Source organism: Microcaecilia unicolor, chromosome 13 (genome assembly GCF_901765095.1).
Source record: "Microcaecilia unicolor chromosome 13, aMicUni1.1, whole genome shotgun sequence".
Taxonomy (NCBI): Eukaryota; Metazoa; Chordata; class Amphibia; order Gymnophiona; family Siphonopidae; genus Microcaecilia; species Microcaecilia unicolor.
This window is the reverse complement of record NC_044043.1, coordinates 25,773,758-25,800,151: the sequence shown is the minus strand read 5'-3', so window position 1 is coordinate 25,800,151 and position 26,394 is coordinate 25,773,758. Positions and strand designations below refer to the sequence as shown.

General features: G+C 43.4%; 1 protein-coding gene across 2 annotated transcripts in view; it reads right to left on the bottom strand.

Annotated features, from left to right (window-relative positions):
- Nucleotides 1–8,203, bottom strand: part of GEMIN4 (gem nuclear organelle associated protein 4) — a 32,568-nt gene extending 24,365 nt beyond the window's left edge. For both annotated transcript variants that reach the window (XM_030185860.1, XM_030185861.1), the window contains exon 1: nucleotides 8,098–8,203. The gene's annotated coding sequence lies outside the window, so the exon portion shown is untranslated. The remainder of the gene's footprint in view (nucleotides 1–8,097) is intronic.
- Nucleotides 8,204–26,394: the final 18,191 nt, after the last annotated feature.

Here is a 26,394-nt window from a genome sequence, read left to right as displayed (position 1 = left end):
GAAAGAAAGGGGCGGATTTTACAGATGTTGTAAAGAAAGAAACGACAGGTCTTGGCAATCTGCTGGATATGAGCAGAGAAGGAGAGAGAAGAGTCAAAGATGACCCCAAGGTTTCGAGCTGAGGAGACAGGGAGAATGAGAGAGCCATCAGCAGAAAACGGGGGGAGCGGGGAGGTGGGTTTGGGGGGGGAAATGAGAAGCTCGGTTTTGGTCATATTAATTTCAGGTGGCGTTGAGACATCCAGACAGCAATGTCAGACAAGCACGCTGAAACTTTGGTTTGGATGCAAGGTGAGATATCAGGGGTAGAAAGGTAGATTTGGGAGTCATCAGCATAGAGATGGTAGGAAAAGCCATGGGATGAGATTAATGAACCAAGGGAAGAAAAGAGGAGGGGACCGAGAACAGAACCCTGAGGTACGCCGACAGGCAGAGGGATAGAAGTAGAAGAGGATCCACCAGAGTGAACACTAAAGGTGCGGAGGGAGAGGTAGGAAGACAACCAGGAAAGGACAGAGCCCTGGAATCCAAGTGAGGACCAGGGTATCGAGAAGTATGCTGTAATCGACAGTGTCAAAAGCAGCGGAAAGATCAAGAAGAATGAGGATGGAATATGGACCTCTGGATTTAGCCAGTAATAGGTCATTGGAGACTTTAGTAAGCGCAGTTTCGGTTGAGTGGAGAGGGCGAAAACCAGATTGTAGTGGGTCAAGAATAGCATGTGAGGAGAGAAAATCAAGGCAGAGCGGCGGTGAACAGCACGCTCAAGTAATTTGGAGAGAAAAGGAAGGAGGGAGATGGGTCGGTAGGGACAAGTAGGGTCGAGTGAAGGCTCTTAAGGAGAGGTGTGACCACAGCATGTTTAAAGGCGGTAGGGGACAGTTGCAGTGGAAAGTGAGAGGTTGAGAATGTGACAGATAAAGGAATAAGAGCAGGAGAGATGGCATTAAGAAGGTGGGTGGGAATGGGATCAGAGGAACAGGTGGTACATTTTGAGGAGAAAGGAGAAATGTAGTTTTCCTCAATAGTAACTTCAGGAAAGGAGGAAAGGGAATGAGGGGAAGGAGAGAGAGGGGAACGGACTAGTGGAGGGAGAGGTGGTGAGGTAGAGAAAGGTACCGGGTACACTGCAGATACCAGGGTAGCTGAGGCTAGTATGCAAAGGAGCGGCCAGTATCAGTGTGCAGAGAGAGAGAGAGAGAGAGGCAATCTTTAGTACTGTAGAGTTCTAATAACTGTTCCAGTCATGTAAGAAGTCATGTAAGAACTACTTGGCCAGGCAAGCAATAAGAGAATGAAATAAAATATGCCCCACTGGAAATCTAGCCGCGCCCACAGTTTCTAATAGGATGGATAAAACCAGCCTTTAACCTGTAACCTTCAGGCTGAAAGGCCAGCCACTCTCCTGAATAAAACTAGTTTGATATAAACAGTACACACACAGCAAATGCCACCAGAGCAGCACAGAGGGTGCAGGATTACCATGGAAACTCAGAGAAACCCAAGAAGCCTGCACTAGCCTCAGAATGTAACATGTCTCACAGAAACATGGAGTCAACAGCCCTAAGCCTGACTACTAAACAAACTGTACTGCCATGCTCTGAGAAAGGGGAAGAGGGAAAGAGTGAAAAACCTACAGTAGGATCTCTAATCCTGATCCATTTCTCCCTTCCATTAATGATGTACACACACCCTGAACCTCATTAAGGAGGGTCCAGAAATATTCTTAGTGAAAATCACCAAGTGAAGCACAGGCATCTCTACCAGAAGACAATCATAGTCAGTACTTTCCAAGCTGCAGCTTAAGGCTCTCGCTGCCACAGAACAGCTAGAGGACTAATGGGTCTCCGACCTTGCCCCTGGAAAGCTGTGGGAGACCCGAGGACTCCCACAGGAGTCTGCAAACAGCCCCAGGCCTCCTTTCTTAGAAACCCTTAAATAACCAATATGAAGAAACTGGGAGTGATCCACACCAGTTCCCCAGTCACATTTCTGAAAAGCCTACATATAAAACTGCCTGAATCACAAGCAGATCAGGCCCTAGGGGAGAGCTGGGGCTTCAGCATTGCCATGTGGCGTGACAAGAAAGATGGAGCCATTAAGCGCACACACACACCCAAGAAAACAAGTGCCCTGCGCCCACCAAAGTGAGCTGGGATGAAAGGAGCACACTGCTCCACAAAGTTGGGCTGTACAATGGAATTCCAGCACGGGAAACTGCAGCAGCCCAGTGGCTCCCACACTGGGAGCCACTTTTGCTCTGCCCACTGGCACAGATAGGATGACTACTCACCCTTTCAGGAATCACTGTCACATGCCAAGTCGGTGCTCACACCATTCAGCTGGTACTGCAAACCGGCATGAGCTTGCCGTGCTGGACAAATCTCAGACTGAGATTTTTTTTTTTTTTAACAGTGCTCAAACGGCATTTATTTATTTATTTTAAGGCAGGAGAGGACGCCGGAGCAAAAGAAACTCTGACTCCTTTTAAAGTCAGGAGAGTGAGAACCACAAACCCCAGTCAGGCAGAGAAGAGGGGTTGAAGGGGGAGGAAGGGACGGACCTGGCATCACCAGGTGTGCACCCAAGTCCCAGGCCACCTCAGACCCCAGAAGCTCAACCCAGGGAACCATGCCAAGAGCCAATCAATCCAGAGCTGCACAGATATGACCATCCACCTGCTAGATAGAGAGAATACAGAAGTAAAGGTGACTGCACATGACCACATATAGTAAACCTCTGAAGTTCTCTCTATCTCCGCCTGCTGGTAGAGGGACATAACCCACAAGTCTCTGGATTGATCTGTGGGACGCTATGGAAAACTGGCTTGCGAGTAATCAATTGAAATTAAATCCCAAGAAAACTACATTTTTATGGCTGGGTCCAGCAGAATCAGTGGAGCACAGAGATCGTGGATGCCTGTCAAAGTGCTCTGCTCAGACACGTGGTGAGGAAACCCATGAGAGAAGGGTCAACACTGGATCTAATGCTCAGAAATGGAAGTGTTTCAAATGTCCAGGTGGATCATCACACAATATGGTTTGATATAAAAGCGAAAGCAGATGCAAAGAAATCAGAAGTACTGGATTTCAGGTGTGTTGATTTTGGTAAAACTAGGGGAATACCTGAAGAAGGAGCTGACAGCATGGGTAGGCATAGAAGTGGAAGCGCAGTGGTCCAAAACAAAAAAAAAAAAGCAGCTATAAATATGGCAACAGATTTATACAAAAAAGTAAACAAAAACAAGAGAAAACAGGAAGCTACTACTACTACTATAAATCATTTCTATAGCGCTACCAGTCATACGCAGCGCTTCACAACTGTATAGTTCTCTAAACAAGTGGCCAAAAAAAGGGCAAGAGAGGCTGCGTTCACAAAATACAGAAGAATGCAACAGGAGGACCATGGAAAAATTATCAGATTAAACTCAAAGAAGCAGAGAGGGAAATATGGCTAGCGAACTGCAGGAAGAAGAAAAAAAATGCCTAAAGATGTAAAGTGAGGTGGACGAGACCTTTTTCAGATAAATTGAGGAAAGGAGAAAAGTTAGGAATGAAATTGAAAGACTAAAAGATGCTGAGAATAGCTATATGGAGAGTGAGGAAGATACATGCACACAACTACGGAATGAATTGCCGACCACCTTGAGAACAACACATGACCTGTTGATCTTCCGGAAGTTACTAAATACTTACTTGTTCAAAAAGACGTACAAAAAGGATCCCCCATAAGAAACCTAAGCTTCACCAGATACATTTATAAAGTACCTTTCTAATTTGCTTAATTTAACTTACACCCTAATTACTGATTATATCTGTATATCAATCTGTTCAGAACTCTGCTGCACGTCTCATATTCCGCCAGAACCGATATACTCATATCACCCCTCTCCTCAGGTCACTTCACTGGCTTCCGATCAGATACCGCATTCAATTCAAGGTTCTCCTTCTTACCTACAAATGCACTCAGTCTGCTGCCCCTCACTATCTTTCTACCCTCATCTCCCCTTACGTTCCCGCCCGTAAACTCCGTTCACAGGATAAATCCCTCCACTCAGTACCCTTCTCCACCACCGCCAACTCCAGGCTCCGCTCATTCTGCCTCGCCTCACCCTATGCTTGGAACAACTACTACTACTTAGCATTTCTATAGCGCTGCCATGGTTCCTGAGCCCTTACGCCAAGCCCCCTCCCTGCCCGTCTTCAAGTCTTTGCTTAAAGTCCACCTCTTCAATGCTGCGTTCGGCACCTAACCCTTACCGTTCAGTGAATCCAGACTGCCCCAATTTGACTGCCCCTATCGGACCGACCGTTCACTTATCTATTAGATTGTAAGCTCTTTGAGCAGGGACTGTCTCTCTTTGTTAAATTGTACAGCGCTGCGTAACCCTAGTAGCGCTCTAGAAATGTTAAGTAGTAGTAGTATTATATCTTGTCCTGTTATTATTATGTTAGGTTTTTTACTCATTTATCCACTTCTTATTGGAGGAGTGGCCTAGTGGTTAGGGTGGTGGACTTGGTCCTGGGGACTGAGGAACTGAGTTCGATTCCCACTTCAGGCACAGGCAGCTCCTTGTGACTCTGGGCAAGTCACTTAACCCTACATTGCCCCAGGTAAGCCGCATTGAGCCTGCCATGAGTGGGAACACGCGGGGTACAAATGTAACAAAACCAAACAATTTTTTTTATGCACCATATCTGCAACAATGCTGAAATTCATACTCCGTTAATATGGTTGCCATGATATATTTTTGCACCTTATCTGATGTTCTGATCTGATTGTTGTTGTATTATATTGTAAGCCACATTGAGCCTGCAAATGGGTGGGAAAATGTGGGATATAAATGAGGCTAAATAAATAAAGCAAATGTGCTAAACAAATATTTCTCTTCGGTGTTCATGGAAGAAAACCTTGGACAAGGGCCGCGTTCGGCTGAGAATGGAGTGGATACTGCACTATTCACGGAAGAAAGTTTTTAAGAACAGCTTGAAAATCTGAAAGTGGACAAAGTTATGGGGCCAAATGGGATACATCCCAGGATACAGAGGGAGCTCAAAGAAATCCTGGCAGGACCTCTTAAGGATTTAATACATCTTAAGAGACGGGAGAGGTTCTGTGGGACTGGCGTCGAGCGGCTGTGGTCCCTCTTCATAAAAGCAGGAACAGGGAATAAGTGGGAAACGACAGGCCAGTAAGCTTCACAGTGGTAGGAAAAATAATGGAGTTGCTGCTAAGGAAAAGATAATTAACTTCCTAGAATCCAACCGGTTTGCAGGATCCGAAGCAACACAGCTTTACCAAATGAAAAGCCTACCAAACTAATCTGATTGATTTCTTTCACTGGGTGACCAAGGAACTAGATGAAGGGCTTGCGCTAGTTGTAATCTACTTGAATTTCAGCAAAGCCTTTGATACAGTTCCTCACAGACTCCTAAACAAACTGAAAGGGCTGAACCTAGGACCCCCAGTGGTGAATTGGACTGGAAACTGGTTGACTGACAAGCAACAGAGGATGGTGGTAAATGGAACCCACTTGGAGGGTATTGGGGCCAATTCAGTTTAATATATTTGTGGGTGAAGGAGGAAAAAGTTTGCCTTTTTGCAGATGACATGAAAATACCCAATAGAGTTGATAAAGTGGAGGGAATAGAAACCATGAGAAGAGATCTCCAAAAATTAGAAGAATGATCGCTTTGGCAGTTACAAAGTAATTAAAATACAATCATGGGGACTATATAAGAAAATACTGGAGTAAAATATCGTGAAAATATTCACAAGTCAATACTCCAGATAAATGTAGAAGCTATATCAAACTAATTTAGTTAATACACATAATCTCCCTCATAGCACTCAATCATACTACTGACAACCAGGTATAATTGTTGCTAAAAATAAAAGTATAAACATACAACCACAAAGGTCCAAAAAAGATAACACTTTCAAAGAAAGGATCACCGTATCTTCACAGTCATAAAGCAGTATTGTCAATTTTTCATAGTGGTGATGTACACTGAGTTCTCCCTTTCACTTCAGGTTCTTCGGATACATCAAAATGGACAAAGGCAAAAATGTCCCAATAATTCAGAAGCTGTAACAGGAAGGTGGTAGAACTAGGGGACATGAATTGAGGTTGCAGGTGGGCCGACTCAGGCATAATATAAGGAAGTACTTTTTCATGGAGAGTGGTAGATACCTGGTATGCCCTCCCATGGGAGGTGGTAGAGATGAAAACTGTAACGGAATTCAAAAATGCATGGGACAAGCACAAAGGAATCTTATATAGAAGACATGGAACCAAACAAGCTTAGCGGTGATCAGATGGCAACACCAGTGATTGGGAACCAAAGCCAGTGCTGGGCAGACTTCTACGGTCTGTGCCTTGATCGTGGCTGGAGTGGGGCTTTGACAAGTTAAGAAGTTGGGGATTAAGGCCAATGATGTAAACTCTATGGTCTGTGCCCTGAAAATTGCAAGGAGAAATTCTCTGAGTTTATTTTGTTCGACATACTGGATGGACTGCACAGATATTTTATCTACCGTCAACTACTATGTTACTACAAATAAGGTGGGTATAAGAAGAGGAGAAGAAAGAGGGCCTGAGATCCAGCAGGCTACTGTTTTTTTTCTGGGTTTAGGATGAGATTATGATCTAATAGCCATGTTGCTACTGCATGTAGACAATTCTGAAGAGGTAGCAAAAATAGGTCAATATAGAAAATAAGTAGAAAATCAGCAGCATATGAGTAGGGGAAAGGGAAATGGGACTTGATATACCGCCTTTCTGAGGTTTTTTGCAACTACATTCAAAGTGGTTTACATATATTCAGGTACTTATTTTGTACCAGGGTAGGAACTAATCCCATATGACTGAATTAATAAAACCAAAGGACTAACAAACACTAAAGAGTAGTGGAAATAGAACAGAACGTTGTGGCATTCTGCATGACAAAGTGATTGAGGAGGGCATAGGAGACAGTGTATGAATACTGATAAAGAAAAAGAGGTAAATTAATTCAAGACTGTTTCTGAGATGACTGAGGAAGCTAGGCATTGAAGTAGAAAATCATGATTATGTGAAAGGACAAAAGAAACTCAGAGAGATCAGACCTGTTTCCAAATAGCTGTAGAGTTCATTAAGTGCAGCACTAACAATTTCTGTGCTAAAAGCTGCCTGTTGTGGGTGTAAGGCATTCATCGATTCAACACGAGAGATTCTAGGATCTTGGAAAGATAGAGTAAGTTAGAAACTGGACTACAATTTTGTCTGCAAAGGGTCAAGAACCCATCTTTTGAGAACTGGTCTGACAAGGGCTGTTTTAAGTGCCTGAGGTAATATCTCGGTAGTTAAACTGGTGGCCAAGATGGAATGTAAACATGGAACCAATTGGAGAGACAGCAATTTTAAAGGGTCTAGAGGACAAAAAATGTGACGAGGTTTCAGAAAGAGATTTAACAGAAGGAATCTTGAAAGATGGCCAATCGGATAACTGAATCTGTGGTATCGGGAAATCAAGGAACATATTTGCCAATGGTGGAAACGTAGCTTGGAACGCCTTAATCTTAGATTTAAAAAACATAATTTTGACCAAAATATCAGAGATAAGGTGTTTGAATGACAGTTACAAGCTGCTATTCCTCCCCCCTCCCCCCCCCCCAAAAAAGGAACATTGATAGAAAACCTTGAGAAGAGCGCACAGAGAGAAACACAAACAAATCAATCTGCATACAGCAAAGATATTGCAAGTGATAAAACCATGATAGTAACATAGTAGATGACGGCAGAAAAAGACCTGCACGGTCCATCCAGTCTGCCCAACAAGATAACTCATATTTACTACTTTTTGTGTATACCCTACTTTGATTTGTACCTGTCCTCTTCAGGGCACAGACCGTATAAGTCTGCCCAGCACTATCCCCGCCTCCCAACCACCAGCCCTGCTGGATATACTGGATACTGCTTCCTTTAAAGCTATTAAAATATTGTTGTTTTTAATACCAAGTTGCAGAGCTTATTTGAAAAGAAGTCATTAGGCTGCCCCGCCCCCTCTTCTGCTTTCCTTCCTCTACTTATTCCTCCTCCTCCAGTCAAACTCATACCTGAAGTTGCCACCGACAACCCCGCAACGTTCCTTCGCCACTGTCCGTCCCCTATGATAGGACTTTGGTTGTCGGCTCTTCCCGCTTCCAGCAGCCCTGCTTGACCCTTGCCGGAAACAGGAAGTAACGTCATCGCGTCAGGCGGGACTGCAGCGCGTACGAGCCTCTCGCGAACACCTACGTACCCGGGATTCTCTCAGTACGCAGCCGCACTCTCTTCCCGGGACGATACTGCAAATCTTACCCTGGCATGACGTCAAACATTTGAAGCCGGCTCCACCATCCCCGTAGCCGCCATATTGCCCGGAACAAAACAATTGCTATCGCTGTTAAAAACAATAGCAAACGTGTGACCCCCTCGCAGTATTTTCTCAGGGGGGGGGGGGGGGGGGCATTGGAGCCGACTCTGTGAGTGCTTTATTTTCATTTGTTTAGCACCCCCAATAATTTTGAAAAGTTGGCGCCTATTTATTTGTTACATTTTTTTTTTTTATTTATTCATTTCAAAATATATTCAAGCATAATATCTTGATTACAGATAAAGACGATTTAGTATCTTGATAAATTCTTAAAGATACATCTAAAAGAAAGAAAGAAAAAACAAAATTTTTATAACAAGATCATTACTCGTCTATAGTCCACTATATAGGGGAGAATATCACAATTTTCAGGTAAATATTCCAATTTTGAAGACAACTTCAAATTTTAACAAATGGAGGCTGATATAAGATTACCGAGCAATATACAATTTTTATGGAGTTGAAGTTATTATTGTTCCTGATAATGGAGGATGTAAGTCTCTCAACTTTGTCTCAAGAAAAGAGTTTAATTGATTAGCCTCAAAAAATACATATTTAATTGAATTAAGTTTTATCACGCACTTGCAGGGAAAGTTCAGCCAAAATAAGGCTCCAAGTTGTATTGTTGCAGGAATTGATGCATGAATTTATGATACTTCAGGAGTCAGACAGCACACCAGAATGAGAGAGAAATCTTCTTTATTTGCCAGCAAACAAAGTAGAACATCAGCATTAAGTCTCTTCTTCTCTTTCTCAGCTCTCTGTGTCTTTGTGGCTTCTGTCTCAGCTGCTTCTCTTCTTATGCTGTCTTCTCCTTCTTCTGTCTGTTCCTTCTGTCCTTCTCTTTCTTCTGAGCTCCTTCTGACGTAAACTGCTTCTTCTCCCACTTAAATACAATTCTATCTAGCCTAGCCTAGCCCCCTTACTCTCCAATTGGTTAAGGAATAGATTGATTACCTTGCCTCAACCAATCAGCTCTATACAAATATCAGTTACATAGGTTCCAGACATCCTAAACTGACCTATGACCTGGGGGCCCCTCAAGCTAGACATTTGGGCTCCAGAACTCCTACATGTTATTATGATTGATTTCTCATCTATAGCTTAACCTGGGTTCACTTAGAGGATAATGGATATTCTTACATTTATTATTCTCATATTCCTAGTACTAACTGCTAACTAAACTCTGGCATTCATTAAAGGGGTCAAGGGCCAATCTTACTTAATGGCATACATATCAGTTATTACTTTCAAGACCATTTCTACATTTTACCTATAATTAATCAAGGAGAGGAGAGCTGACTAGTCCTGACCTCTTTTCACCTATCAGCTCCATACATTGAACCAGCCAGAACTGCAGAATAACTTAAAACACATGTTGGCCTCTTCACTGCAGTCTAATCTTACTTAGAATGTCAGACAAAGAATGATACAGAATTTAAAAAGGTTTCCTACATATCAACTACACAGAATACATATTCTAAAATAAGCATAATCAAATTCCCTATAAAACAAATCTAAACATCAGGAATATCTACATATTAAGCACTTCTAAATAGTATTTCAGCCTATTCCTTAAACTACAATATGTCATATGTCTGGCTCATGCCTGCTTGCAAAACTATTCAATATGCCTAATAGTATACAAATGTTGAGCTAGCCTTCATCATTCACAAGGGACAGAGTTTCATTTCTCACTGACCTTTCTAACCTTTGGCTTAGCCAAGCTAGACATTGAAAATAATCTGAACCATCTGGCATTCCTTCACTTTAGTTGCAAGGTAAAAAATTGAACTTTTTAAACACCAGACTTTTAATATCATTTCTTTGTCCACTGCCTCAGTATTGCTTTTGGTCTCAGCTTCAGAAATTCCTGTCTTTTCTTCTGAGTGTTTCTAGAAACATCCGGGTAGATTCTTATCTTGCAATTTAGGAAATCAGGTCTCTTATTTAGAAAAAATTGTTTAAGAATCCAGTCTCTATCCGGTTGGAGTATGAAAATCACTTTAAGTGTTGCTGTTGTTAGACCCTCATTGTCTCCTTCAATAATCTGAGTCAAATTTAAATCCAATGATTGGATTTTAACTTCCTCCCTTTGTAAAGAATCTTTGTTGCGAAATGGTTCTATGTAGAAAATCTTTGAGATGGGTGGATGTGATTTTTCTGGAATTTTTAAAGCGTCTGTTAAATATTGCTTGAAGGTTATCAATGGGGAAATAGCAATTTGTTTTGGAAAATTTATCAATCTGAGGGCATTTGAACGCTGGTAGTTCTCTAGTACTTCAATCCTATTTTGAAGATACATATTCTCTTTTATTAAATTTATTTGTATTTGTTGAGAATTTTTAATTGCAGAGGAATTAGTTTCAACTTCCTTGCCCACAGATTTTAACATCATGTCCATTTCAGAAATCTTTTCATTGTCTAACGTGAATTTCTGATTTAACTGAGTAAATTGTTGGGTAAATGAGGCTTCTAAACCTACAAGCGCTTCCCATATATTATCCAAAGTTATTTGTTGGGGCTTTTCAGGTAGAAACGACTTACTTGATAAATCAATTGTTGAAATTGTAGGCAAAGTTGATTGACCTCCTACTGCTCCAAGCTCTTCCACAGGAACAATCTCTCCTCTCTTCACCTCTGTGTTCTCCACAGAAGGAATCCTCGGCTTCTCAGGCGCCGACTCAGGGCCCGTGCCAGGAAGCCCCGTCGCGACTTGCGCACCAAGGGGTCTCTGGTCCAAGTTCGACGTCGTAGCCGGCATAGGAGGAGGAAGCCTCGTCTCGGGGCTAAAAGATATCTCGTGTTCAAGCTGGGGGAACGGGAGACCTCTCCCTAATCCCTCCAGCAGCGAAACAGTCCCCGACGATGTGCCCGGTAGAAGGAAGTGCTCCATCGTTCCAGCTCTAGGTAAGGAGGGAGTAACGGGGCTTGCTCTCGCCCTACCTCTCCTTTTAGGCATATTTTTTTTTAAAGGTTTCAAACTAGACTAGGCAAAAATGTTACAGGAGTAGAGCGGCAAACAGCGGAGCTATCTTCACGACGTCTTACTCAGCCGCCATCTTGGAGTTTCTCCCCCCTTTTATTTGTTACATTTATATTCCACACAGGGCCGGTCTTAGCAAGTGCGGGGTCCTATGCAGACCAATTTGGTGGGGCCCCACCCACCCTAGCTTCACCCCATTGAAAAGATTATTCCATTTTTAGAAATTTTTTTATTTATGAAATTTCAAATAAAGACAAATGAAGCTAAACTTGTACAAAAAAAAAACTGATGGACTGCTCATGCCACAGGGGACCCCAAATTTGCCTGAATTAGCAAGGTAGGTGCCCTGGGTCCAAGAATGTCTAACACCAGCCTGTCCCAAAGAGGGATATAGGGAGAGAGAAGTGAGGAGAGGTAATGAGTCACAGACTTAAAGATGTTGTAGGTGAGTAAGAAAAGTTTGAAGTGTATCCAGAAATGTGAACAAGCCACTGAAGTGACTTGAGAAGGAGAATTATGTTAATATAGGGAGACTAGTGGAAGATGAGTTGCACAACTGAATTTTGAATAGATGGAAGTAGAGAGAGATGGTTCAGTAGGAGAGCTGTGAACAGCATGTTGCAATAGTCTAGTGCTATTGATCCTGGACTGGGAATATTAGTGTTTCCTCCACAAACCTCTTTTATGCACTTTTTCTCTCACTTCTAAGTTGGTTTGTCCATATTTTGGATTATTAAACTGAAAGCAGCGTGCTATATAACTGTATATTAATATCATTAGGTCCCTAGCCCCCCTGACCTCAGAGCCCCCTACTTTTGACCCCTCTATGCTACCTGTTGGTACTCCTGCCACTTTTTAGCAGAACAAGGTGAATACAATTCAGTCCTCCTTAATTAGCTCTTCTCCCCTTTCTCATCCCCCCCACTCAACTTCATTCATCCCCCTCTCTCCCCCTCGAGAGAGCGCTGCCCAACTTCAGTCTTCCTGGTGCTCTTTCAGTGCTATCGTCCTCTTCTCCCTCAAAACTCTACTCCAGGACATGAACCCCTTTGACTCTCCTCTTGATCCCTGGCACACTCACTTATTCAAGCATCTAGCACCTCATGTGTTCCCCTTATTTTTACCCATCCTTCAAATCTCTTTAACCAACAGCAGTGTTCCAAGTGCCTGGAAGCATGCTCTAGTCTTGAAACCCACCCTTGACTCCTCTGACCCCGCAAACCTCTGACCCATCTCAAACCTTCCATTCATTGCCAAAATTGTTCACTACCAACTTTGTGACTTCTTGGACAAGACCTTTGTTTTACACCCCTACCAGACCGGTTTTAGGAAGAATGATAGCCTAGAGCATCTAGAGCACAAACTTGCTCCAGCTCCTCCACTTGACTTTATTTTAAGTCACACAGCACTTGCAATAGCGATGGCTCACCTGCACAAATGAAACACCAGATCATCAAATGGTTGAGTTCCATTTGCAAATCAACAAGAGCACTTTGGTTCCTTTATAAGAAAAGCTATCATCATTCATACCTTGCCTTTGAATGGCACTGGCAGTGGCACAAACTTGCTCCAGGCGCTCCACTTGACTTTATTTTTTAAGTTGCACTGGCACTGGCACCAGCGAATCGATGGCTCACCTCTGACCATGCTCCTACTTCTTTCCCCTTCCCGCTCAATGACTCCCGCCCGCCCTCGTGGAAACAGGAAATACCTCATCAGAAGGAGGCGGGACATTGAGCGGGAAGGCGGAAGGGAAAAGCTGGGGTGAGCCGTCGTGCCTGCAACTGTCTGTCGGGGCTGGGCCGTCGCTGCAACTGTCGTTGTCCTGGGACTGGGAGGCGCCGGGAGCTGACAGCGGGGGCTCAGCGAGGGGGGGACACACCGGTGGCGGGAGCGGAGCGATCATGATGCGGTCCGGAGCGAGCGGGATCATGATGATGATGCAGTCCGAGCGAGTGGGGGTCAGAGGGAGAGGCAGAGTTGAGGCACGCTGCGCGGGGCCCCCTTAAGCGCGGGGCCCTATGCGGCCGCCTTGGTCGCCTCTGCCTAAGACCGGCCCTGATTCCACATTTTCTCACCTATTTGCTGGCTCAACATGGTACAAAACACCCAAATAGGCATTTTCAAAACCTGTTTTGCAGATATCTATTTATATATTTCGCAGAGCTGCCAAGTTACCCATTCCAGGAGGAGGGAGACTTTTTGTCGGTCCTGGTTTTAAACTTATATCCCAAAGCAGTGTGGGAGTTGTAATTCATGATTCTATCCATTGAAATCAGTGCTGCAGGCCCCATAATGCACAAGGATGAGGTTGGCAGAAATCCAGGACTGGCCAAAACGTCTCCCTCCTGGAATGGGTAACTTGACAGCTTTGCATTTCGTCTACAATGCATCCAAATTACAAGGAGGCATATATATATATATATTCCAAATTACAAGGAGGCATATATATATATATATATATATATATATATATGTGGGGGGGGGGGTTCAAAGGCAGGATTGGGGGGGGGGACTCTGTTATTTGCGATGCTGTATTGTGCATTTCAGTGCTGCGCTATATGTCATCATAAGAAAAAAAAAATAAAGCATATAGCGCAGCACTGAAATACACACACACACTTGATTCCCATAACATGATGTCTGTTTTAGAAGCCCATTACCAGGAGAGGAAAAAAACCCCCATCTCTGCACCAATAAAAGGTTTAAATGTCATAACTAAGTAACTAAATAGATAGATAGAAACTCTGAATGTTGAGCACCTGATCCTTATAATATGACATCTGTTTTAATGGCCCTTTACCAGGAGCGAGAAAAAAAAGAACTGTGCACAAATATAATACATGCTGGGGAACTATAACCAGCCCCTCTAAATGACACACTGATTATGATTTATAACAAATTACTACTCTATGAAAAGTTATTCCATTACTGAAGCACTGACCATGTATATCTATTCTGTATGCTGCAAAAGCTGGCATGTTCGAAAACATATGAGCCGACTCTGTGGGTGCTTAAGCACCCCCAATATTGAAAAAAATTCCTTGTATGTGTCCAGGGAGGGGTTATTTCCACTGGGTTTAGCACCCCCGATAATTTAAAAAAGTTGGCTATGTTTGAAAATATGAGTGAGATTGAATTAAAATGCTACCAACAATAAATAACAACAACATGGATGCAGCATTTGATTCTTATAACATGTCTGTTTTAATGACCCTTTACCAAGAGAAAAAAAAATCTCTGCACAAATATAACACGTGCAAGAGGGTGTCCCTATAACCAACCCCTCCAACTGATACACTGAGTACAATTTATAAGAAATTAGTACTACCTCTATGTACATCCATATGCTGCACAAACTGCCATGTTTGAAAATATAAGTGAAAATGCTAGTGATACAGAAAGAAATAATTTATAACATAAATAATAGTAACAGTAAACTTCATTTATAAAGTCAAAGACAGTGCCATGTTCTGTTGGTGGTAGTTATTGTTCCTGCTCAGATTATAGCTCTGGCCTGGTGACAGAATCCAACATATTTTATCGCTGTAGGCGCTGTTCCTCCAGTTTCCTGTAGGATTAAGGATTTAGGACTCCTTTTACAAAGTGGCACTATTGATTAACTGCAAGAAGCCCATTCAATCCTCGTGGGCTTCTTTACATTCAGCGCATGTTACACACTGCTTTGTAAAAGGATCATTTAGTTTTCTGGTACTTCATTCTGGTACCAATGTGCTCTCTTAATTTTTCTTCCATTTTTCTCTTTTTAATTTTCTTTCTTTTTATATGTGATCTGCCTTGCTTGCATGAATATTTCTATATTCATTTATTTGTAGCATTTATACCCCACTCTTTCCCGCTTGATAGCAGGTTCAGTGCGGCTTACAAGGTATGATACAAAGTATCACAGAGATAACCCAGTTATATGGAGTTGGACAGGAGAGACGTGGGGAGAGGATTGGAATATGGGTGGCTCTAGTGGTGTGGATTAGGTTCACGAATTAAGTTGTGTTGTTGTAGTGAAAAATGCAGTCAATTAGAGTGAATACAAACTAAATATGTGGTTCAAAGTAATCCAAAATTATTCGCAGGGAGAATTTGTCATGGTTAAGGAAGGTGAGCCCTTCTACTGAGGCGAGGCTGGTTCTACTGGTCCTCACCAACAGTTGCTGACAGACAGCAACACCTAGCAGAATCCGGGAGGCTGGAGAAGGCAGGACTTGGTTCAGCCTGGCTGGAAGGCAGGAGTTGGGCAGTGCCTAACACTGATTGACGAACACGACTGAAACAGTCCAGTTGTTCTCTCTTAATAGAGCTCTTGGGGTTGGCCCTTGAGAGCCTTTGGGTAGAAGGAGGACAAGATAGGACAAGACAAGGGCAGTTAGTAACATAGTAAATGACAGCAGAAAAAGATCTGCATGGTCCATCCAGTCTGCCCAACAAGATAAACTCATATGTGCTACTTTTTGTGTATACTTTACCTTGATTTGTACCTGTCCTTTTCAAGGCACAGACCTTATAAGTCTGCCCAGCACTATCCCCGCCTCCCGCCCCCCCCCCCCCCCCCGCCACCCAATCTTGGCTAAGCTCCTTAGGATCCATTTCTTCTGAACAGGATTCCTTTATGTTTATCCCACGCGTGCTTGAATTCTGTTACCGTTTTCATTTCCACCACCTCCCGCGGGAGGGCATTCCAAGCATCCACCACTCTCTCCGTGAAAAAATACTTCCTGACATTTTTCTTGAGTCTGCCCCCCTTCAATCTCATTTCATGTCCTCTCGTTCTACCTCCTTTGCATCTCTGGAAAAGGTTCGTTTGCGGATCAATACTTTTCAAATAATTGAACGTCTGTATCATATCACCCCTGTTTCTCCTTTCTTCCAGAGTATACTACTACTACTATTAAACATTTCTATAGCGCTACTAGACTTACGCAGCGCTGTACAAATGAACATGAAAAGACAGTCCCTGCTCAACAGAGCTTACAATCTAAATTGGACAGATGAACAGACAGCTAGGGGTGGGAAATTGCAGTGGTAGGGGTGATAAGTGAGGGTGTTGAGTAAGAGAATCATGGTTAGGAGTTGAAAGCAGTAGCAAAGAGGTGGGCTTTAAGCCTAGACTTGAAGACAGCCAGAGACTGAGCCTGATGTACTGGCTCAGGGAGTCTATTCCAGGCATAGGGAGCAGCGAGATAGAAGGAACGGAGCCGGGAGTTAGCAGTGGGGGAGAAGGAGGACAACAGGAGACATTTACCCAGCGAACGGAGTTCACGGGGAGGAGTGTAGGGAGAGATGAGAACGGAAAGGTACTGAGGAACTGCGGAGTGGATGCACTTGTAGGTCAAAAGGAGAAGTTTGAACCGTATGCGGAAGCGGATAGGGAGCCAGTGAAGCGACTTGAGGAGAGGGCTAATGTGAGTATAGCGACTCTGGCGGAATATAAGACGCGCAGCAGAGTTTTGGACAGATTGAAGAGGAGATAGATGGCTGAGCGGGAGACCAGCGAGAAGCAAATTGCAGTAGTCTAGGCGAGAGGTGATAAGGGTGTGGGTTTTGGTAGCGTCCTCAGAGAGGAAAGGGCGAATTTTATTAATATTATAGAGAAAGAAACGACAGGTTTTGGCAATCTGCTGAATATGAGCAGAGAAGGAGAGAGAGGAGTCAAAGATGACTCCAAGGTTGCGCGCAGACAGGACAGGGAGGATGAGAGTGTTATCTACCGAAATAGAGAACGGGGTGAGAGGAGAGGCAGGTTTAGGGGGAAAGAGGAGAAGCTCGGTTTTGGTCATGTTTAGTTTCAGGTGGCAGCGAGACATCCAGGCAGCGATGTCAGACAGGCAGGCCGATACTTTGGTCTGAATTTCAGCTGAGATATCCGGTGCGGAGAGGTAGATCTGGGTATCATCAGCGTAAAGGTGGTATTGAAAGCCATGGGATGAGATCAGAGCACCAAGGGAAGAGGTATAGATGGAGAAGAGGAGAGGACCTAGGACAGATCCTTGGGGTACACCGACTGTTAGCAGGATAGATGTGGAGGAGGAACCACCAGAGTATATGCTAAGAGTACGTTGGGAGAGATAGGAAGAGAACCAGGAAAGAACAGGGCCCCGGAATCCAAGAGAGGATAATGTATCAAGGAGTAAGGTGTGATCAACAGTATCAAAAGCAGCAGAGAGGTCGAGGAGGATGAGAATAGAGACCTTTAGATTTGGCCAGTAACAGGTCATTGGAGACTTTGGCAAGTGCCGTTTCAGTCGAGTGAAGAGAGCGAAAGCCAGATTGGAGCGGGTCAAGAATAGCTCGAGATGAAAGGAAGTCGAGGCAGCGGCGGTGAACAGCACGTTCAAGTATTTTGGAGAGGAAAGGGAGGAGGGAGATGGGCCGATAGCTAGAGGGGCAGGTAGGGTCCAGTAAAGGTTTTTTAAGGAGCGGTGTGACTACAGCATGTTTGAAGGCCTCAGGAACAATCGCAGTGGAAAGCGAAAGATTGAGGATATGACGGATAATTGAATTGTAACAAAATGTATTTCCATCATTCACTATGTATTGTAAGCCACACTGAGCCTGCAAATAGGTGGGAAAATGTGGGATAGTAACATAGTAAAATAGTAGATGACGGCAGAAAAAGACCTGCACGGTCCATCCAGTCTGCCCAACAAGATAACTCATATGTGCTAATTTTGTGTATACCCTACTTTGATTTGTACCTGTGTTCTTCAGGGCACAGACCGTATAAGTCTGCCCAGCAATATCCCCGCCTCCCAACCACCAGCCCTGCCTCCTAACCACCGGCTCTGGCACAGACCGTATAAGTCTGCCCAGCACTATCCCTGCCTCCCAACCACCAGTCCCACTTCCCACCACTGGCACTGGCACAGACCGTATAAGTCTGCCCAGCACTATCCCCGCCTCCCAACCACCAGCCCCGCCTCCCGATCTTGACTAAGCTCCTGAGGATCCATTCCTTCTGCACAGGATTCCTTTATGCTTATCCCACGCATGTTTGAATTCCGTTACCATTTTCATTTCCACCACCTCCCGCGGGAGAGCATTCCAAGCATCCACTACTCTCTCCGTGAAAAAATACTTCCTAACATTTTTCTTGAGTCTAGGTATTGAGTAGAAGGTATTCAAGCAGAGTCTGTGTAGGACAAGAAAGGGGATCTAGGGCCTTGCTGTTACATCAGAAGGCAAACCTCCTCCATTTAAAAGAATAGGATAAATTAGGCCTTACCTGCTAATTTGCTTTCCTTTAGTCCCTCCGGATCGGCCCAGAACGTGACCGATGGGTTGTGCACGCCCTCCAGCAGGTGGAGACCGAGAAAAGAAAACTGATTCCAGCGAGCCAATACGAGCCCCTGCCAGCCAGAGAATACAAATGCAATAAATAAATAAATAAAATAAAAGGGATGACAGTGGGGGTGATAGCGTTACGTAGGTGAGTGGGAATGGGATCAGAGGGGCAGGTGGTACGTTTGGACGAGGAAAGAAGATGTGCAGTTTCCTCATCAGTGACATCAGAGAAGGTGGAAAAGGAGGAAAGGGTTGGAGGGTTGGGGGAATGGACTAGGGGAGGAGAGGGCGGAGATGGTTTGATTGAGAATTAAAGGTTAATCTTTTGAACCTTGTCATGAAAGTACTCAGCTAGAGTCTGAGGAGAAAGCGAAGGGGGAGTAGGGGGCGAACGCAAATCCCTTACCATTCTCGTAGCTTTTCTTTGCACCGCTTCAATTCTTTTTACATCCTTCGCAAGGTACGGCCTCCAAAACTGAACACAATACTCTAGGTGGGGCCTCACCAACGACTTATACAGGGGCATCAACACCCCCTTTCGTCTGCTGGTTGCTATCAGACTCTCCCCGCATAACACATACGTCTCCCGAGGATTTCTATTCCCTAAGTGCATCACTTTGCATTTCTTGGCATTGAATTTTAATTGCCAAACCTTAGACCATTCTTCTAGCTTCCTCAGATCCTTTTTCATGTTTTCCACTCCCTCCCAGGTGTCCACTCTGTTACAAATCTTAGTATCGTCCGCAAATAGGCAAACTTTACCTTCTAACACTTCGGCAATGTCACTCACAAATATATTGAACAGAATTGGTCCCAGCACCGATCCTTGAGGCACACCACTACTCACCTTTCCCTCCTCCAAGCGAATTCCATTCACCACCACCCTCTGGCTTCTGTCTGTCAACCAGTTCCTAATCCAGTTCACCACTTCGGGTCCTATCTTCAGCCCATCCAGTTTATTTAAGAGCCTCCTGTGGGGAACCGTGTCAAAAGCTTTGCTGAAATCTAAGTAGATTACGTCTATAGCTCGTCCCTGATTGTTTTGTTTTGGTTACATTTGTACCCCGCGCTTTCCCACTCATGGCAGGCTCAATGCGGCTTACATGGGGCAATGGAGGGTTAAGTAACTTGTCCAGAGTCACAAAGAGCTGCCTGTGCCTGAAGTGGGAATCGAACTCAGTTCCTCAGTTCCCCAGGACCAAAGTCTACCAACTTAACCACTAGGCCACTCCTCCACTCTCTCCTTTCACCCAGTCAAAGAATTCAATGAGATTTGTTTGGCACGATTTCCCTTTGGTAAAACCATGTTGTCTCGGATCTTGCAACTTATTGGCTTCCAGGAAATTCACTATCCTTTCCTTCAGCATCGCTTCCATTACTTTCCAATAATCGAAGTGAGGCTTACTGGCCTGTAGTTTCCAGCTTCTTCCCTATCAACACTCTTGTGAAGAGGGACCACCTCCACCGTTCTCCAATCCCTCGGAACCTCTCCCGTCTGCAAGGATATATTAAACAAATCTTTAAGAGGACCCGCCAGAATCTCTCTGAGCTCCCTCAATATCCTGGGGTGGATCCCATCCGGTCCCATGGCTTTGTCCACCTTTAGCTTTTCAAGCTGTTCATACACACTCTCTTCCGTGAACGGTGCTCTATCCACTTCAATCTCATTTGTACTTTTTGCAGTCCATTGCGGTCCTTCTCCAGGATTTTCTTCTGTGAAAACAGAACAAAAGTATCTATTTAGCAAATTTGCTTTTTCTTCATCATTATCCACATAGCGGTTCGCAGTATCTTTTAATCTCACAATTCTCTTTTTAGTCATTTTCCTTTCACTTATATACCTGAAGCAATTTTTGTCACCCCTCCTTACATTTCTAGCCATTTGTTCTTCCGCTTGCGCTTTCACCAGACGTATCTCTCTCTTGGCTTCTTTCAGTTTCATCCGGTATTCCTCCTCGTGTTCCTTTTCTTGAGTTTTTGTGTATTTCTGGAACGCCAACTCTTTAGCCTTTATTTTCTGCAGTAGTGCAGCAGAACACTAACTAACCTGAACTGGCCTAAAGGCATAACACCATGCAAAAGCCCTGAATGCCAGCACAGCACTTCCTTATCAAGGGTCTCCCTGATGATGTCATCCATTGCAGGACAGGAGCAGGGAACACACTGCTACCAGAGAGAGGCTTGGAGCACATAGGAAAGACAGACAGGAGCCATCTTGGAAGCTGGCCAGGCAGGAAAGCATACAGAGATAGAGCTAGAGCTAACTCAGGCAACACCCACAGGTGCAGTGTAGTGAAGCAATTAGAGCTATGCTGGAAGCAGCCAGCATACAGAGGCAGAGCTAGGACAGACAGGAGCCAGTTCAGAAGCTGACCCCCAGAAACAAGGTAAGGCTGAGGGTGGTCACGGCCACAGACGTGACACAAACTCATTCAAGATGGTAGGAAGAACTGAAACAACCCAATTTTCAGCACCAAAGTCATCAGCGTCTTGTTTTTCACCATGCTGTTTCTTGAATTTTTTGCTGTTCCTCTCCTTCCAAGTTTCCAACCATCCAACAGTGGCTTTGAATTAAGTTAATCCAAGACTTTCAGCTAGCTGGTTAGCTTTCTCCATAAGCAGTGGACCACTGACAGGAAACTGTCTGTTCCTGATTTGAGAAAACCACCGAAGAAGAGCATCTTCTACCTCCTCAACTTTTCCCGCCCGTTTTCGTTTCCGTTATGGATTTGTATTGTTTTGCCAGTCTTCCAGAAGCTGGTCTTTCTGCTTCAAGATATGTGAAGTTTGAGTGGGATTGACACCATATTCTTTAGCAATAGATGCTTGACTTTGGTTTCTAATTTTTTAAGAACTTCTATTTGTTCAGCCAGTGTTAGTCTTACAGTTTGACGACGACGACGACTCCAGTGTACACTCTAACAAAATTCTTTCGCTTATTCTGCCTGTGGCAGTTAAAGGGGCAGTAAATTTGAAATCTCGTTGGTTGTCATGCGCCAATCGGCTTCCGTATTCCGTGTATCCTTTATCCTGCTGTCTTCCTTAAACACACCTTGGTTTCAACATTGTTGAAACCTCTCTGAATGTCCTGTTTGCATAGTATCTTTCAAGGTTATTCAACCACTCCTAGGCGACTATCGGCTTGAAGATGCAAGGAAAAAAACACATGACTGTTTTAGCTGACACCACCTACCGCGGAAGGATTTCTGAAGGGAGACATCAAACCATCGCTGGTTCTAGCAGTCCATGTCAATCATGTGTGGCCTTGACAGATGTAAATGGAGGAAAAATGCCTGGGTAGGAGAGAACAATGGCTGATGGTACTCTAATGCCAGCTGAGGGATCCAAAAATGATTTTATACATAATTTTTTAAAATGAATTTTTGAAAGGGGAACAAGTATTGAAAAGTAATCAGAACCTCACAAAAGCACTGACAATATAATTTTTATTAATATGGTACATTTTGAGCAACACAGGAAAAATATTCTAAAAAAAAAAAAGCCTTATACAGTATTCATCAAATACATCTTTCTAGGACATTGCACAGTGAACTCTTTGTATCATTGGCAGCTTTATTAGTATATTCCATAAAAATAGTGCTGAATTTCTTACCTCAGTAAGAATCTTGGAATGCTTTCTTATTGATCTGGTCTTATTTTTCTAGTTTTTCATACATTTTTGGTAATTGACAATGTCAGATGTTTTGAAATGCAACATACAACATAATACTTTCATAAGGCCATATATGTTACCTATACAGAACCCCTGATGCAGTCTTCATAAGTGACTCATGGCCACATTGGGCTTGTTTTACTAATATTTGGTTTTGTTTATTTATATGGATTTTGCTCATACCTTTTTCAGTAGTAGCTCTGGATGTTTCTGTGTCCCCTGGAGGGCTCACAAGGTGTGTTAGCATTTTTAATGTGCCTGTAAATTTAAGGCTCATTAAACGCTAACGCACCGCGTTAGCGTTAAACGAACGTAAATGGTTTACATGTGATTGAAAACACCTCTGCCTTAAAGGCTCTTAAGATAAACTCTGGTGGGATTAAGGAGAATTTTAAACAATTTGTGTTTATCAATAGAAATCAAACAAAATAAAACATGGAAAAGAAAATATGATGATACCTTTTTATTGGACATAACTTAATACATTTCTTGATTAGCTTTCGAAGGTTGCCCTTCTTCTTCAGATCGGAAATAAGCAAATGTGGTAGCAGATAGTATATAAGAGAAAATCAAAGCATTACTTTGACAGTCTGACAGAGTGGGAGGGTGGGGGTATTCATGGGGACATCAAAGCATTTCACTGAAATTCTAATAGGATGGGTGTGAAAAAAAGAAAAAACAATTTGTGAAAATTATTTTTTCTAATATTAGAAATGTGTATTTTAAAGGACAATAAACTAAACTCTGCCATTTCAACTTCTTGAATTCTTCCAGTGGTCCTGTTTCAGACAACCAGCTTAAATGAGATTGTTTCTACTTAGTTATATTGGGTAACACCATAGAAATGGCTCTGAACCTCCTGTATCTTAAACCTAGAGATTCGGAAGAGGTGCCCTCATGGAGGTGGAGGAGAATGGATTGGCACAGGATTACAGACCCTTTTGCTCACAAGTGATGAATCCGAGTGGCCTAGTGGTTAGGGTGGTGTACTTTGGTCCTGAGGAACTGAGTTCGATTCCTGGCACAGGCAGCTCCTTGTGACTCTGGGCAAGTCACTTAACCCTCCATTGCCTGCCGCATAGAGCCTGCCATGAGTGGGAAAGCGCGGGGTACAAATGTAACAAAAATAAAATAAAATCCTGTGTTTAACCCTTCTATTCTTTATGCCAAGGCGTACACCATGATTCAACTGACTGGCAGGGGAGGGGATAAGACATGCTATTCCAAATTTGGTGGCAGTCTTGGGTCTCCACAATCCTAGCAGTTCTGGGTTAAATTGCAGTATTTTTACATTTTTAAAAACTGTTTCTCCTCAAAAACTGTTTAAAAATTGAGAGAATATCCCAGGAGTGTTTTTGACTATTTATTTATTTATTTGTACCCCACATTTTCCCACCTATTTGCAGGCTCAAATATACTATGGTATTTTTTTTCCCATGGGAAGTTGTTCTAGGATTTTTAAGCTTTTAAAGGGGTTAGTTTTAAAAAGATGCTTGAGTAAGCTTTCTCTTACAAGACAGTTGTAATTTTTATTATTTTGACTTATGAAAACCACTTGTCCTGAAACATGCTCTAAACAGACTAATCCATTTGTGAAGATGTGATTCCATGTACCCCAATGAAAGGAGAGTTTAATTGTATTTCCAGTCTTTATAACATCAGGCTTCCCAAGGCAGATTACAAGAACAATTCTTCTGTTCTGAATTTTTTCACCTCCTCCCTGCACCCACCTCCCCTCCAGCTGAGGCGGCTTGAAGTCTTGGCAGCCATTCTAAACAAGCGGTGGCAGGAAAGAGGGGGGATCTTTTCTGCCCCGAAGCAAGCCGCTAGACCACCAGGATGACTTCAGGTATGTGCGGGGAGGGAAAGCACATGTGGGTTCAATTGTGTGGTTCCGCAAGATTCCCACCTGTTTGAGTTACATTTAGGTACAGTTGGTATTTTCTTGTCCCTTACAATCATGGATCAGCAGTGGGATTTGAACCTTGGCTTCCCCGTTTCTCAGCCTCCTGTTCTAACCATTAGGCACAGATGATACATATGCCAAACATATTTAGTAGCTCAACGATAAACTAAAGGCTAGCAGAGCTGCGTTATCTAGGTTTAAAAAAGGTTTGGACAAGGGGAAGCCACTTCTTGCCTTGGGATTGGTAATTGTAGACTAAATGGGGGGGGGGGGAGGGAGGTATTTTTAATTAGCATGTTAAATTGTGTAGGTAGAAAACTGATAGGATTTATTTTTAAGCCTCTCTGATGGAAATTACGAGTCAGACTTGTTTGTGTAGCTCTGGAACAGATGAGCTCATATTTTTTTAGGAATTTGCAGAGAACATGTCAGGTTGACTCTGATAAGGATCTGGTGCATCATCTGTGTTTTCTCCACAGAAGTGAAAAACAATTGTTTTCCTATACTGCACGGGTCAGGTGCCTTGCAGGACAAGGACAGCTGTTGAAGGAGAGCAGGGATGGGTACCCAGATGGAAGCTAAGGCAGTACGTGAGATCTGATCTCTATCTAGAAGTAGGGACCAGGTTTGATTGGTTCCTCTTTGTAGTGTAGCTGGAAAGAATCGGGTAGATCCTACTATTCTGATGCCTAGGAATAGGGAGCAGAGTTGGCAGTTCCCTTGTGCTTTTCCTACAGACTCAATATTGCATGAATCACAGTCAGGTTTCCGCTCCCTCCACAGCACTGAAATAGTTCTAATCACTCTCCTAGCCAAATTCAAACAGGAAATAGCAAAAACATCCTTCTCCTCCAATTCGATATTTCCAGTGCATTCGACATGGTAAACCTTAATATATTACTGAGATTACTAGATAAATTTGGGATTGGTGGAAACATACTTAGCTGAATCAAGGGTTTCCTAACCACAAGAACATACCAAGTAAACTCAAACATACCACCATCGTCTCCACTTTGACTCAGCGGCTTTTGTGTGAAGCAAATATGGAAGAGACAATCTTACCAGTAATTCGAAGGAAATCCAAGGAAAGATAAGTGATTAATATTGTTAAGTGCCTCGTGAGCATAAGAACTATAAAAGAATCATAAACGAGTTAATACAGATGTACTTAGTGAGAGTGAGTGGAACTAGGGGTATGAGATTGACGAGCACAATTGACATTGATTTTGCACTTTAGATAGCACTATAGTGGTTTTCGCGAAGGAAGCACATCAACAAAAAATTTTCAAAAAAACCACGGAGAGGCTCTATGATTGAGAAGCTCAACCACCCCTTGAGATTTACAAATGCATGTGTAATTTCTCGTATTTGGGTGAGTTAAAACTCTGAGAGCCCTCCAATACATATTATATATGATATAGCGAATTACATCAGTAAGGGTCAGATGTGCAGCCAACCTTCTAATTGAACCCCAGTATCCATGTTTTTAGCTTTTGGTTCATTTTGTAGTTAGTAGATTATCACCAGAGCATTTATTTTGGGATTAATTTTGTTTGGTACCCACCTCCATGACAGCAGAATGTGTTCTATCCTGTGACAGCCTTTCCCTGGTTCTGATGTGTCTCTCGGGTGAGTGTGACACCTTTTCTGTTATGCGCACTGCAGAGTCACATCAGCAATGCATTGTGGTGGATGTAGGGTAGTGGGCTCCGTGATTCCACTAGCTTGTGGTAAATGCTCACGATGTTGGTAGTTGGTAGGCTGTACTCCCATGGTGCTTTTCTGGTAGTCCATGAGGTAGTGGCCATTTTTGTAAACCACTTTTAGATCCCTTTCATGTGTTAGCCACGTTAGAGAACTTAGTTATTACCTTGAATGTTGCTGAAAGAGGGCATTGTACAGCATTCTGCCAGCTCTGACTTACTGCTAATCTCAGTACCAGGGAGACTCTTTGCCAGTGGGCCACAACCTCTGATCTGCAGTTAACTGTGAGTAAATGTGCTTATTCCAATAACGGACATTTTCGGAGAGATTAGTCTTCAGGTGTCAACTGGTGTGCCAATGTTATACAGCAGCAACAAGTCCTAGAGGACTGCGTGTATGCAGGTCCCTGGAGCACTTTTAGTGGGTACCGCAG